Source organism: Rattus norvegicus, chromosome 5, assembly GCF_021556685.1.
Source record: "Rattus norvegicus strain SHRSP/BbbUtx chromosome 5, alternate assembly SHRSP_T2T, whole genome shotgun sequence".
NCBI lineage: Eukaryota > Metazoa > Chordata > Mammalia > Rodentia > Muridae > Rattus > Rattus norvegicus.
Window position 1 is genome coordinate 31587406 of NC_141538.1, and position 15405 is coordinate 31602810.

At 38.8% G+C, this 15405-nt stretch overlaps 1 protein-coding gene across 2 annotated transcripts in view; it reads left to right on the forward strand.

Moving 5' to 3' along the window:
* Positions 1-3687: 3687 nt before the first annotated feature.
* Triqk (triple QxxK/R motif containing) overlaps positions 3688-15405 on the forward strand; it is a 73076-nt gene continuing 61358 nt past the window's right edge. Inside the window, 2 exon segments of one of the 2 annotated variants that reach the window (NM_001171802.1) lie at positions 3688-3804; positions 15101-15256. The gene's annotated coding sequence lies outside the window, so the exon portion shown is untranslated. 2 annotated transcript variants of the gene reach the window in all.

The following is a 15405-nucleotide window of genomic DNA, read 5'->3' on the forward strand; positions in this document are numbered from 1 at the left end:
CACTTCAGAGTTGAGATGTGTTTCCGCCAAGATATCTAGCAGATATCTTGGGGCACTTCGGTATATACCTAGTGGGGATAAAAGATATCCTTTTATTTTTTATATTTTTACAACATGAGGGAACCTATCTTAATAATAATAATAATAATATAATATAATAAAGACACAAGACATAATTATACTAATAACAGAAAATTTTGCTTCATAGCAGATAATGTCAGAAACAAAGAACACTTCATAATGTCCATCTGGATGTTTTCAGGTTTGGGTTTTTGGGACAGTCTAGTTATGTATTCTCTACTGTCTTAGTACTCACTGTCTAGTCCACGCTGACTGGAGTAGTTTGAATGAGATTGGCCTTTATAGCCTATGTATTATTTACACGCTTAGTCCCTGGCTGAACATTCAGGGAAGGATTGGAGATGTGGCTTTAGTGGAGGAGGTATGTCACTGTGGTTGGGCTTTGACATTTCAAAAGTCCATACCACGGCCAGAGAAAGCCCAGATTTCCCAGTCTCTCTCTGTCTCTATGTGTCTGTCCATGACTCTCTCCTATATGTGTCTTTTTGGTTCTCTCTCTCTCTCTCTCTCTCTCTCTCTCTCTCTGTGTGTGTGTGTGTGTGTGTCCCTGACTCTGTCTGTGTCTCTATCTCTATCAATTTCTCTCTGTGTCTCTGTCTCTATCTCTGTCTCTCTCTGTCTCTCTCTCTCTCTCTCTGTGTATGTGTGTGTGTGTGTGTGTGTGTGTGTGTGTGTGTGTGTTTGCTCATGCTCGTGGGCCCTTGTGTGTGTCTGTCTGTCTGCTGCTGCCGCCGCCTGAGAATCAGAATGCAAAGCTCTCAGTTACTTCTCTAGCATCTTGCCTTCCTGCATGCTGCCATATTCCCAGCCATCATAATAACGGACAAAAACCTCTGAATGGGTCCCAATTAAATACCTTCCTTTATAAGAGTTGCCTTAGTCATGGTGTCTTTTCAGAGCAAAAAGAACATCAACTAAGATCTAGAAATTGCAGGGATTCTTCTGCCCTGGCCTCCTATATGCTGAGAACAGCAGCATGTAGCACCACAGTGCCTTGCAATGAATATATTGCCTGTTTATTTGGCTGGCAATTGGTCATTTACATTAGGTCAATATATATATATATATATATATATATATATATATATATATATATATATATATGTGTGTGTGTGTGTGTGTGTGTGTGTGTGTGTGTGTGTGTGTGTGTATGTGTTGAAGATAACATTTTAGCATAATTGTTTTAAAGGTTACTTTGTAGTAGTTACTATACATACTCTAAAGTGGCCAATGCCACTTTGGATAGCAGGAAGTGCTCGTGCAGCAGGTAACAACAACGTCCCTCTCTAGAGGATGTTCACAGTCAGAATTTCAGTGGCAGAGACTCATTATTTGCTGTTCTTTGCTGGTGGAGCACAAGTGTGTTCCACTGGATGTGTGACTAAATAGAAAGGTGGAGAGTTCCAGCAATCAGAACAAATGCCTCAAACATCTGCAGCTATACATATGTGGAGCGTACAGCTGTGTTTATTCCAAAGATAACACATTTACATGCCTACAATACATTTACTTAAATGTATATTTTATGCATGTGAGAAATTCAAACAAGGGCATTTTCTCTATGTGAATACGCGTTTGAAAAGTGCCTCACAGCCATTCTCCACATTTATTTAAAGCTAACAGTATTTATTTATACAATATACTTATTACACAATCATAAGTCTTTCAGAATGAAATATTTTTAAAAGATTAAAGAAACTGAAATGGGAGCATAGGTTACACATAATCAAGAAAGTTTTAGGTGGAGTCATTCTAAGTTCAGGCTGTAAGAAGAATTTGGAAGTTCAGCAAGATTAGAAAATTAAGTCATTTTCCACAAAATATACTCCTTTTATTCCAGTGATTTTTGTCACAGCATGATGGCCATTTTATTTGAACAAGGAAGCATATACATTGGGGCTTCACTATTTCCTCCCTCCTCCAAGAAACACACTACACACGAAGCTTTGTTAAGAACATTAATTTAGTGTTATTGAATTCTATCTTTGTTTAGGTTTAAAGATCCTTAATACCAGAAAGTATAGAAAATAATCACATTTTGGGTGTCATTTCTCAATGATACCATGGGAGACTTCAGAAAAATCTATTTTTATATACATAGCTACATTCTTTTTGCATGATATTTTGCCTTCTACAAATTTTTTAACAGTTGAAGGGATATTATTATCTTAATATTTACGTCTTGATTGACAACAGATTCTTCTATCATGCAATATATCACAACCACAGGTTCCCCTTCCTCCCTTGCATCCACTCCTTCATATTCCTCTTCAGAAAAGAGCAGGTCTCCAAGAGACAACAGCCAAACTGGACAAAACATGATATAGTAACACAAGGTGAAAACGCTCATATTGAGATTGGACAAAGAAACCCAATAGCAGTTACAAAAGCAGGCCAGAGGGTGAGAGACATGCTGGCTCCCAGTGTAAGGAGTCTCAGGAGAACACAGTAACAGTTCTAACATATGCAGAGGGCCTGCCACAGACCCGTGCAGCAGCCACACAGACTAACTCGGTGAGTTCATGTGAGACCTGCTTAATTGATTTGGTGGGCCATGTTCTCCTGGTGTCCTCCATCCCCTACGACTCCTACCGTCTTGGTTTTAAATTTAGTTTACATCAGTATGAAGAGAATCACAGCTGATTCTCAGTGGTCTGCTCAGTTATTAAATAAACTGAACTGCTTCTAGTTTGTGCCTCATACCCTACGGATTATAACATTTTCCAGGAGGCGTTTTCAGGATTGTAAAAGCATAATTTAGAAAGCAGTTGATTATCAAAACCATTCCAAATGTTTAATACCTCAATATTGTTTGTTCCTGTTTTGAAGATGCAAAACTAAGTTCCTGACCCTCAGTTACAGTCGTTGGTCACATTTCAGGAATTACTTTCCCCAAATTGACTCTCTTGTTAAAAGCTAAAAATTAAGAGCATCCGGTCCATTTTCTTTTTATCCCACCCCAAGCCTTGCCCCTGGAATCCCTTCTCTGAACGTTTTCATTATTGGAATGTTTTCCTAAGGATATGACTAGATTTGGGTGTGTTTGGCTGTAAAAGATAGAAGCTGGTCACTCATAAAAATAACTTTGGGTTTTCGTTTTATATTTGTGAAAAGAAGACAGGCTCCCCTCTGTTACCTTCTGCATCCTCAGAAGTACTGAAGTGTGCTCTCTCTTCTCCTCTCTCTCTCTCTCTCTCTCTCTCTCTCTCTCTCTCTCTCTCTCTCTCTCTCATTGGATATTTTCTTTATTTAACATTCAAATGCTATTCCCTTTCCCAGTTTTCACTCAGGAAACCCCCTAGCCCAACCCCTGTCCCCCTACTTCTGTGAGGGTGCTCCCCCCCACCCACCCACTCCCTCCCGCCTCCCCGCCCTGAGATTCCGCTACACTGGGACATCGAGCCTTCACAGGACCAAGGGCTTCTCCTCCCCTTGATGCCAGATAATGCCATCCTCTGCTATGTCTGAGACTGGAGCCGTGGGTCACTCTCTATGGTACAGAAAAGATGGACCTAAGGGCGCGCGCAGTCCCGAAGGTTCGCAGGAAAGGCCTAGCCAATCAGAGTGCAGACTAAAGGCTGGCCCCGCCCCTCCTCGTTTAGCCCTCCTGGAGTAGGGGTGTGCGGCTCGTCGTCCCGCCCCTGCTTCTGAGTGACAGCAGCGTGGACAGCTGCCCACCCGGCCGGACCCGCAGTTGGGCCGCCCTCGCTGGGCAATGCTGAGGTGTGTTTCCGGCAAGGGCTTGGGGGTTCGGGGTCACAGTTCTCTGGATACGGGCCCAGGGCTGGAATCGCGCTTTTCCCAGCGTCTCCCTGCCCGGTGGAGACTGTAGATCTGGCCCGGGGAACAGCCCCAGGCGCTGGGCCTGAGCATCGGGAGGCTCCTCCAGGGGACCTGGGCTCCGAGCCCAGCAGGGCGACCTCCTTTTCGACGGTTCTGGCTTCTCCGGCCGGGAAAGAATGGCCAGACCGGGGTGGGTGTGGCCGCCTGGTTTGCAACGCGGGGTGCGCCCTGCCAGCGTGTCCTAGTGCTCCAGGTCCTGAAACTCTCAGTCCCACCCACTTCCCCAGGTTTACCCTGGCCTGGGGATTAGCTTCCTGTGCTGTCCACTAACTTGAGAGGCCTCCTTGTAGTTACAGGTGACTAGTGTCTGCTAATCCTGCTCAGGCCGCCTCCTCCCCACGTGTTTTAACTCCGATTTATTCTTTCCTGCTTCCCTTTTATGGGAACGGTCTTTGTAAGCCAAAATATTTGTAGACTAGAGTTACATTTTTTAGTGGTAGTGGTGAAGTGGGGTTACTTTTTCTGATGTTTAACCAATCCCTGAACCGAAACTATGTTGCTGTGTATGTGGATGGCTAGGAAAAGAGGCTCTTGGGTAAACTGTCTTCCACTTGACCTTATCCTCTGTAAGTTGCATCTCAATACAGGAAGCACTTTCATACACGGTCTTCGTTGCAGTCCACTGTGAAGCATGTCAAAGCTCTAAGCACCTACTATTGAATCCATATTTAATTATCAACTACAAGGTAACATAGGCAACTACTGCAAATATCTTCTTCCCTTGTGCATTTTGGCCCTACATGTTCAGAAGAACAAACATTCTATAGGAAAACGCCAGGTTGCCAGTGTAAATCCTCGGGAAGAGAGCTTCCCTTTTTCTGCTATTAACAATGACCATCAGTAAGAAAGCCCCTTAGTTTTCCTTAGGTGAGAACCCTCAACCATCTCATCTGTAAAGTTGTCGATTGAGTATCTACCTTGCAGGATTGATTTAAAAGCATAATTAAAATAGCGATCTTCGGTAATTCAAAATGTTGTTGATTATAATGTCCATTTGTTTATCTTAATGTCTTTTTAAATGTTCTTGATGTTTCTTATTTTTTTGGTTCATTGAGAAGAGAGGATTAAGCCCATCCATCTCTCCTATGTTGATTCAGCGTTTTTACTGTGTAGGTAGCACATGAAGGGCCTTGCATGGTTTAATCTGTCCTTAGTAGTATTAGTTCCCCACCTCCCATGAACACATAGAGAAGGGGGTGTGGTTTTGTTGGGGCTCTTGGAGACATTAGGATATGTTCCTCTTAAATCTAATCATTTTGATGATCATTTGGAGATGCTAAAGAAAGTTTCGAGTGATCCTGTAGATTGGGCAGCCTTTGAATAGTAAGTAGAAGCTATATTGAGACCACAATTTTCCTTTAATTAAGACACGATAATTACTTTTCCCCGTGTCTCACTAAGGAAAACTTGGAGCAGAGTTTTTTGTTTTTCTTTTGTTTTTTTGGGTTTTTTTTTTTTTTTTTTTTTGGTTTGTTTGCTTGTTTAACTCTTTCAAATAGTCTTTTACCCATTTAACTATCCAAATAAGGTCATTCCAATCTGTCTCATTTTTATTACTGAACAACAGAAACATCCAATGTTGAAAACTTGTTACTTTGTTTCCATGTAAGCCATTGATCCTGTCTATGAACGCATATTCAGGTGAGAAAGATGTAATGCTATAGGACAGTGCTAAGTTGTATTGGCTGATTATGCTAAGTTCATGCAACTGTGAAATCATTACCTGATTCTTTCTTACAGCTCATGTGAGAGATCTTTTATGTTTTAATATGCGTAGGCTAAAAAAAAAAAATCCTGGGGCTGGGGATTTAGCTCAGTGGTAGAGCGCTTACCTAGGAAGCGCAAGGCCCTGGGTTCGGTCCCCAGCTCCGAAAAAAAAAAAAAAAAAAAAAAAAGAACCAAAAAAAAAAAAAAAATCCTGGTTGCTTTCAGTTTCTGATAGCTGTAACCATTTGGCTTTTCCACACATGCTCCTGGGTCATTATTCCATGTTCCTGAATAATGACCCTAGGCTTATTATTTAATAATAAATGCCTAGGCCTTAAGCTTTTAAGAGTTGTTTTCCAACTAGCTCTTAACTCAATTATCCTGTTGATACTATTCTATGTCTGCCACATGGCTGGTAACCTCTCTTCAGTTTTGTCTGACTCTCTCAGAGATGGTCAGGTGGCAAATCCCCTGTGTGATTCCCTCAGCGGAAGTCCTATCCGGAAGTCCCACCTTCTAATCTTCCCTCAGCTTATTGGCCGTTGGATTTTTATTGACAGGCGATTGTTCCACACACTACACAAGAGAGTCTCTCTACATGTAGTTCTTTACCCAGTTTTATTTTTAAATAGATTTTTAGTAGAGTTAAATATTTACTTTGCTCAAATAACCCACACAAGTTGGTACCAGTTGTAGACATGCCACCTCTGAATAGGCAAAGCCTTAGAATAGAAAGGATCCATATCTTTTGTAATAAGCATTGAGTGTACGAAAGGGCCTGGTATTTCTTAAAACTCTTCGATGAACTCTGCCCTTCTTATACCGGCCTCTTCATTTCTAGTAGAGAAACTGAGTAAAGATAGACTAGACTTAGCATCTCAATGGCACACACATTTTAACATTCAAGGATAGATTTTTTTGTTTCTTGAGTTTGAAAACAGTGATGAAACAGTTTTTCTGCTAACACACTGACTAGATGTTAGTACTTTTGATCAGATACCAAAATGACTGTTGATTTCTCCTATCCTTTTTGACCCTCTATTTCCTTTCCCAGAAACTAGACCTTAATCACCTTGTAGAAAAACCCTCAGATTTCAGAATAGATGCGCTTACTCAGACATACCATTTTGCACCATTCATGTCATGCATCATTGGAGTAACTGATTAGATACTCCTCCGTGTTAGTTAACTTCCTTGTTGCTGAAAAAATACCCAATTAGTCCAAGATGGTAGGGAAGGCATGGAGACAGGAGCATGGGTCTGATGGGAATATTGCACCAACAGTCAGGAAGAAGTAATAAGTGCTTGGGCTCAGCTGAGTTTCTCCTTTTCATGCAACCCAAGACCCAGCCCAGAGAACAGCATTTCCACGTCAGCATAATGATGATACTCTCTCAGAGTCATGTACCATGTCTCTTAGATGATGGTAGGTCCAGTCAAGTTGATAATTGATGTAACTATCATATCCTTTTACGTAGAAGCTTCAAGTAAATGAGATTGTAGGCCAAGACTGTTAATCTAGCACTCTGATTTCTTATAATGAGTGATATTTCTTGGTCTTTTTGAAGTATGCAATGGCATTTTTTTTTGCATCATTACAATGACTTTCAAGCAGCTACTTTTGACTTCTAAGGCCACAGATTTGGCTAAGAGGGAGATCTGTCAGCTAGAGGAAGAATAGTCTTCTTACTGAAATTCTGAGTGCCCCCATTGGAAAGCATACCTTTGAGTGTTCATCCATGTCGAAGCATGAGGTGAGGCCATATTCACCACCCAACTTTGTGCATCTATCCATGTTATATATCCATGTTTGAATAGCAATATCTGTGCCTCTATGAAGGTCTTGAATATACCTTTTAGAATAGAGTATGCATGTACTCTCTCAGAATAACTAAAATGACACTAGTAGAAAATAGCACCACATATTTATTCATATCTGATTTCCTCAAGAAATTTGTTAAACAAATAAGAATCATTTCATCCTAGAACTAATTCTTTTACAAACCTCTTAAATATACTTGATCTTTTTTGTATGATAGAAGCGCTAAGTGTTTTTGAAACAGTACAGTCATTTGTGCATGTATTTTAGTGAAATGGTCATTTTTACCTCATACATTTCAAGAAGAATTAACAAGGTAAACATTCTTCTCAGCCGTTGTGTTGAGTCACAGGTAAGAGAATATCATAAAATGAAGGTTCTTGTCAACACCATGCCTTTTAAGTCATGGTGCAAACTGCAGTAAGAATAAAGAAACCTTCTTCTTTAATAATTTCTATAGTTAGAAAAGTAGCAGTCCAGTTAGAATGTAAAACCTAAAAATGTTAACTATTACAAAAGTTAGATGACTCAATCCAGAGAGTACTTGGTTTTACATTAAATGCCTTTGTTGGATTTTGAATAATAATTTATATGGATGTCCTTCACAAGATCCTAATTCAAGATTATAGGTTATGTCTTAATTTAAGTGGGAAGTACACTTGATGGGAGGCTTTGACCATGGTAGCAGACTCATCATTTATTGGGTTTTAAAACATTTCTAGGCCTCCAGTTGGTTGTGTAGGAAGGACTGGAGGTTTGTGTCTTTCTGCTACCACCACACTTGGGCATTGGGATGCATTGTTTACAGTGATAGCGTTCAGTCTCTGAGCAGCCCAGAGCAGATTATCTACATTCTGAACCTATCTTTTCTCTGCTTCTTCATTTACCATTCTCCAGTTTCATTCCACTCCTCAAATCTGTGTCCATCAAATGTGTGAAACGTGGGATTATGCAGAAATGTCCTATACAGCTTTTTACGTGCTAAAATATTCTGGACAATATAGAGTTTGACAGTGAAACCAAGTGGAAGAAAATACCCCCATCAAATCAAGGAAATTAGCAAAGAAGCCAGAGGCATGCCTTAAGTCAAAGAAGACCAACGCAGGGAACCTTTGGAAGCCAATGCATTCATAATGCATGGCCCCTGTGTTTAGAACTCCATCCAAAAATGACAGTGAAAAAGTGATAATAGATAGTACAAAAGATAAAAGATGTCATGAAATTAAAATATATGAGAAACATTAAGTATTTTTATAAACTGTAGTTTTAACATCTCATACTCCTATTTGGAGTTTGACATGTACCGTACTGGAAATGACAGTTTTTTTCAGGGCTGTATTCTTTGTATAACTTACAGTAGACAATCTTTGTTGCTATTCCTTTCCCAGGTTATACGGCCACCCACATTCCTATGTTTATGGCCCTATTCTTTCATCAACTAATCATTTTTGCCAATACTTTGCATGTGTCTGACAGGTCTTTTGTAATGCATTTCCTAAGGACAGCAAGGACCCTTCAGTAACTTATCCTAGGTTCTGGGGATCAGAATTTGTATATCTTTGGGCCAGGCAGTGTAATCTCTTCTGTGATATCAGTAAGCCAGAAGTTTCTCATGTTTTATTCCTATTCAAATACATATTACACTATTGAATTAATGTGTTCTGTTTACATGTGCTCTCAATATTAAACTAGATTTAATAAAAGTATTTGGAGACACTGTTCCATCAGCCTAAGTAGCATACACATACACATTTATGTTCACGGCTCATTTCTTATAATTAAAATACCTTATCGGGTTGATTGTTTTCCTCCGGAAGCAAACGAAGAGCTAGACTCTTGTATCCATACAGTAGCAGATTTCTGTTGCTCAAACCCTAGAAATACAAAACACATGGAAATATACTTGAAGTTCCCAAACCATTGCTCTGCTGCTTTTATGGAATTGGGCAGTTCAGAAAATAGATGGGAAACCATGAACATTCCCTTCCTGAAAAATACCTTCTTTTATTTGCATGGGAAATATGATTATAATTTAAAACTTGTCTTTTGAGTAGTCATATCTTATATAAAAAGATACCTTTTGCATTTCCGGGCCTTTTTAATTTTTAATTTTTTAAGTTGTAAAATGTTGTCATCTCTTGGCCTAAATGATAAATGTTAATGTATAGACAGGACTAATATTGCATTTCTCACAGTTTTGCTCTAAATGTCTATCAATGTTTTACTTGCCTCGGAATCTTCTTGATCTTCAATGAACTGCTGCCAACACTAAAAGTCTACTTTTCTTCACATTTCATAATTGTGATTTTATTTTTATCATCTATAGGGATGGGTCAACATTTCCATAAAGATTTTAGACTTTGCTTTTCAAAGGCAAAAATAAGTTCCTACCTGATATTATAAATATTCAACCATCGTATATTAAAACCAAGTGACTATCAAGGTAAGCGGGCAATATTTAATAAGTGGAAAGCATATTACCAAAGGTTTGCCTTGGTGGAGCAGGTAAATTATATAGATAAAGTGTAAAAATAAATGAAGTCTTAAGAATTCCATGAAGCCAAGGTTGGTTAGTCTAGGAGGAAGCTTGCATTTCGGTAAAGGGAATAGAGCTATGAAACAGCTGAAGTTTGTAGAAAGGTGTTTAGCAGGCAAGACAGACTACTTGTAACGTGTGATATGTAACTTGTACTTGTAACTTGTAACATATGGCTGAAAGCGGGACCATAGAGTCCGTATGGCCAAGTGAAGAACGCTGGTATATGCTATGCAAAAAATGTCTAAGTCATTTAGCAGAGGACGTACTGTAGGTTTTAAAATAGTACAATAAATGATCAGATTAGCCCTTTAGAATATTAGTTCTCACACATTTCATAGTATTCCTCTAAATTTTTTCATTCTCTTATCACATAAATGAAAGCAACTGTGAGAAATTCTGACCTCTGGTTGTTTTTATTACTCTCCTTTAAAGTATTGTATATAAACAGTTTCTTAGCCACCCTAGGAACACATAGAGTATATAACATCATGTCACATGTCAATGTATATGCTAAATAAATAAAAAAAATCACTCAACATTTAGAAGATGAAGTTACTTATAAGGTACAAAACATAATTTTTTCTGGTCTTCATAGGAATATCACTAGACAAAACATGGTCCATAGCCATGTATGTTTGGCTTCTGTGATACCTTTAAATATGTCCTACAGAAAATTCATGAAAACTTAAGTTGGTGATTTAGTTAGGGACCACTGGGATCTATTTATATTTGATAGTTTAGATGTAGATAGTGCAATCTCTAAACTAACCCCTATCATTATGATAAAATTAACATTTCATTACTCAAAGAGAACTTGACTATCTGTGCTTCCAATTTAATACAGGTTCAGTTGCTGATGAAATAATTTTCTGATAATAACATATTATTTATATATACTCTGGTATTCATATCTCATCTCATAAAGAGTCCTTTCCTCCTTTTCAAATGTCAGTCCACAGCCCAGAACACGTAGTAGTTCCCTGTGAAGAGTGAACTCTCCAGATAGGTTTTAATGCAGATTTCCATCTTTTTCCCTCCCAAGGTGGCATGCTCAAGTAGGTCACTTACCAAATCCCAAGGGAACCATTTCGTCAGTTACAGCTAATTGTGTTTGCTCCAGAGGGATGCGAAGGCAAGTCCCCACCACACAGCTGCTTACATAATATCAGTGCTTGCCGTGCTAACTGCCATTTAATAAATGCCAACTGCTCCATATTCCCATTAATTTCATCACCATTTATAAGGGGCCAGGGCCCACGATTTATCATTTTGAAAATTCAGTAGTTCGGTTAAATGCCCGTTTCTAAAGCTTTTCATAAGCTGTGATTGAGGTGTCAGCCAGGGCTAACCTGTTTGCGGAATGCCTGTGCTTTCGGTGGGTGTGGCCTTTCTCCACTGTGCGTCTTCCCTTTACTTCAAGGATCTCAAATACACAACTGCGAGGGATGGACATGTTACCTTTACGTAATTTCAATGTTCCCACAGAACATGTGGCCCCAAGATTTTAGCTAAGGACCTCAGAGTAGATTATTATTATAATACTTGTATTTCAAACTGCATATTGAGAGACATAGTTCACAAGCGTAAGATTTGATATGAGCAGGACAAATACAGAGGTGGATGCTCTCAGCCAACCATTGAACTGAGAATGGGGTCCCCATTGGAGGAGTTAGGGAAAGGTTTGAAGGAGCTGAAGGGACTTGCAACCCCATAAGAACAGCAATACCAACCAACCAGAGCTTCCAGGGACTAAACCACCATCCAAAGAGTACACATGGATAGACCCATGGCTCCAACTGCATATGTAGCAGAGGATGGCCTTGTTGGGGACCAATGGGAGGAGAAGTTCTTGCTCCTGCCAAGGCTGGATCCTCCAACCCCCCAGTGCAGGGGAATGTCAGGGCAGGAAGGGGTGGATGGATGGGTGGGAGAACACCCTTATAAAAGAAGGGGGAGGGGATGGGATATCTATATCTATATCTATCTGTCTGTCTGTCTGTCTCTCTGTGTGCTTGTATAAAATAGTATGGTCAAACAGGTTTAGTGTTTACAAACTTGTGCAACCATCAACACTATCTAATTTTGAAATACTTTTGTATTCCAGCAAGAACTCTTTTCTCTGTTAAAAAACACAAATTATCTCTTTTATCTCGACAGCATAATGGCTTTACTCTCACTATTGACTTTTCCCCATCCTGAATTTTTTTCTGTAAAGAGAACACTGTCCTGATACATTCAGTGAGCGATTCCACCTGCTCTTTTTCCCTTAGCTTTATTTCTAGGACCATCTATGTAGCAATGAGCATCAGTAATTGATTAGTTTTTCTGACCAATAGCCAGTTATGTGACCTTGATTTTTCAGTCTGTTCATTGTGGGTTGGTTCCTCTTTGAGGCTTTTAGAATAATTCTGAAGACACACATGCTCTTTTTGTATGGAAAGCCTTTTATTTCTCATGAGCATGCACTTAAGAGCAGAAGTGTTGGTTACATATGGTTCTGTGTGTAGGTTTTTGGGGAGCAATTGCTGACTCTCTAAAGTGTGAGTTTACTCTTTAACATTGCTAACCAATGCATAAGGGTTCAGATCTCTCCCCTGGCATCTTCCTCCACTGTCACTGTTTTCCTTTCGATTAGTTGACCATGTAGAGGTGAAAGTGCTGTGCTGTTATTCTAAATTTCCACATCAAATAAAATATGTGATTGTTGGAAATTTGAAAAGCCTTTGGGAAGATGTCATTTCAAATTCTTTGATTATTGGAAAATTTTATTACTGATTTTTTAAAGTTATTGAATAGTAAAAGTCTTTCATATAATCTCACTACAAAACTTTTTTATCCATGAACTGATTTATAAATATTTTCTCCTGTTGTTTGGAATATCTTTGAACTATTTTTGTTCTTTGGAGCATATAAGATCCTATCTTTAGTCTCTAAAACTGTTATGTAGCTCAAAGTCATGACATTTAAGTCACACAATTTTGAAGAGTATTATAATACTAGCCCTTGCATTTAGGACTGGGATCATTTTGTTGTTATCGTTAGGTGGTGGTATGAGATAAGCATTAAGCTTTATTCAGTAGTAGCATTATTTATTTAAAAGCCATTTTGTCCTTTTATGACTCTTGACTTTAATTTTTATCTGTCCTTATAAATGGCCTCGAGGCTGGTTAGCTGGTTCAGCAGTGAAGAGTGCTTGCTGCTTTTGCAGAGTACTGAACATGAATTCCCAGCAGCCACAGGTTCCTTACTGCTTCACTAGTTTCAGGTGATCTGCAGCCCCCCTCGGGCTTCCACAGACACCCTCACTCACACATGTGTGCATGAGTATGTAAGTTTGTGTACGCCCTCCCCTTTTCCTTCCCCTCCCCCGTGTTAGTGCATACACATACATTTTTTTAAAAGTCTTTCCTAAAACTGTAAGATATTTATATTTATCCTATTGGAATTAAAAAATATTCTCAAATATATGGATTTTAATGTTCAGTTGGTATTATTAGAAAGTAGTTTGGAGTCATATAAATTTGATTATCATATATATCAGATTAATTTCAGTGTAAACTAGAAAAAAGTTCAGAATTTGGTGCATAATATGTATGTAATATATATTACTCTTATGTTCAGTGAATACATGCGTTTACATATACACAGTTATTTGCAGTATTATTGTTAATAACTGTTTAGGAAGTAATATGTACTTTGAAGTTTATTATTAGGTACTATTGCTTTATGAGTTAATGATATACAAATTGAAATAGCAAAAAGTAATTTGAAATTTGTCTTTTATACCTCGTGCATGACTCTACAATAGTGGTTTCCAACCTGTGGGTCACGACCCCTTTTGGTGCTTGTATATCAGATATTACACATATCAGATATTTATATTGCAATTCATAGAATTAGCAAAATTACAGTTAGAAAGTAGCAGCAAAATATTTTATGGTGGGAGAGACACCACATCACGAAGGACTGTATTAAAAGGGTTGTTTTAAGAAGGTTGAGAACTATAGCTTCAGAGTAAACTAGAACATTCTCCCACTACTTCTCAAATGACTTTCGCACCTATATTAAGTCAAGTAAATTTTTGTAATGCTTTCCTATAAGGGACCTTCTCCCAGCCATTATTATGGAATTGTGCCTTATAAAGATGCATTATATATGTAGCAGAGGATGGCCTTGTTGGGCACCAATGGGAAGAGAAGCCCTTGGTCCTGCCAAGTCTGTACCCCCCCCCCCATTGTAGGGGAATATCAGGTGGGGAGACGGGAAGGGTGGGTGGTTGGGGAAGGGCAACACCCTTATAGAAGAAAGGGAGGGAGATAGGATGGGGGCTTATAGACTGGGAACAGGGACAATATTTGAAATGTAAATTTAAAAATCCAATAAAAAAAGAAAAAAATAAAGATGCATTATCCTCCAAATATACTTTGGCAGTTAAATCTGTTTTGGGTTGAAAAGATTTTTTGTTAAATAAGTAAGCAAATAAATATTAAATTATTTGTTAAATAATATTGTACTACTGTGTACTGACTTGTTTACCACATTTATCATGTTGTCCATTGACAGTACATTATTATAGTTTAGTCATTATAACATTTGGAAATCACTTATTGGTTTCAGTCAATGTTGCAATATGTTAACAGTTAGAAAACCAAGAATCATAGAATGAAACAAAAGGAACCATACAAAGCTTAAGATGCTCTTATCTTTTTAGTTGTTTCATTTTAATTTTTAGATTATTTTTTCTCCTGGTGTGTATATCAGGAGAACCAGGGCTGATGTCAGGAGCCTTCCTCAGTTATATTTACATTATATATTGAGATAGGGTCAGGTACTAGAGCCCAGAGTTTACAGATTTGGCTAGTTCAGCTAGCCATCTTGCATCAGACATAGCCCATCTCTGCTTCCCGAGCACTGAGGGTTTTGGTGGTCCCCCCTCCTTACCTGACTTTTCATGCATTCTGGAAGCCCGAACTCTAGTCTTTACATTTGCACCGCAACTCTTTACTCACTGATCTGTCTCTAGCCCCTTCAGTGTGTCTTGTTCTTAGTCAATGAGGTAACTGAAAATCATTGATTTTAATTTGTCCATACATTCTCATTTTAAATTACAGTAAGAGAAATCAACCAAGAGTGTGATTTTTGGCAACTGGAGTTGGATTTGCCAGGAACGCAGCCGAGCTTCTGAGACTGTGCTTCCGGAAACATCTCTCTTTTTTTTGGCCGCTTTCCAGAGTTCCAACTTGGCAGCCTCAAGGACACAGCGTAAGGTGTGTTTTCTTGATTGAATGCTTGGATTTGATTTGTGGTTTGTTTCCTTCTACTTTGTTTTTCCTGGTTTGAATTGTTTGCTTCTGGCAAAGAACTTGGGTTCTGAACATGGCTTTTTGTTACAGAGGGCACTATTATAATGAGAAAA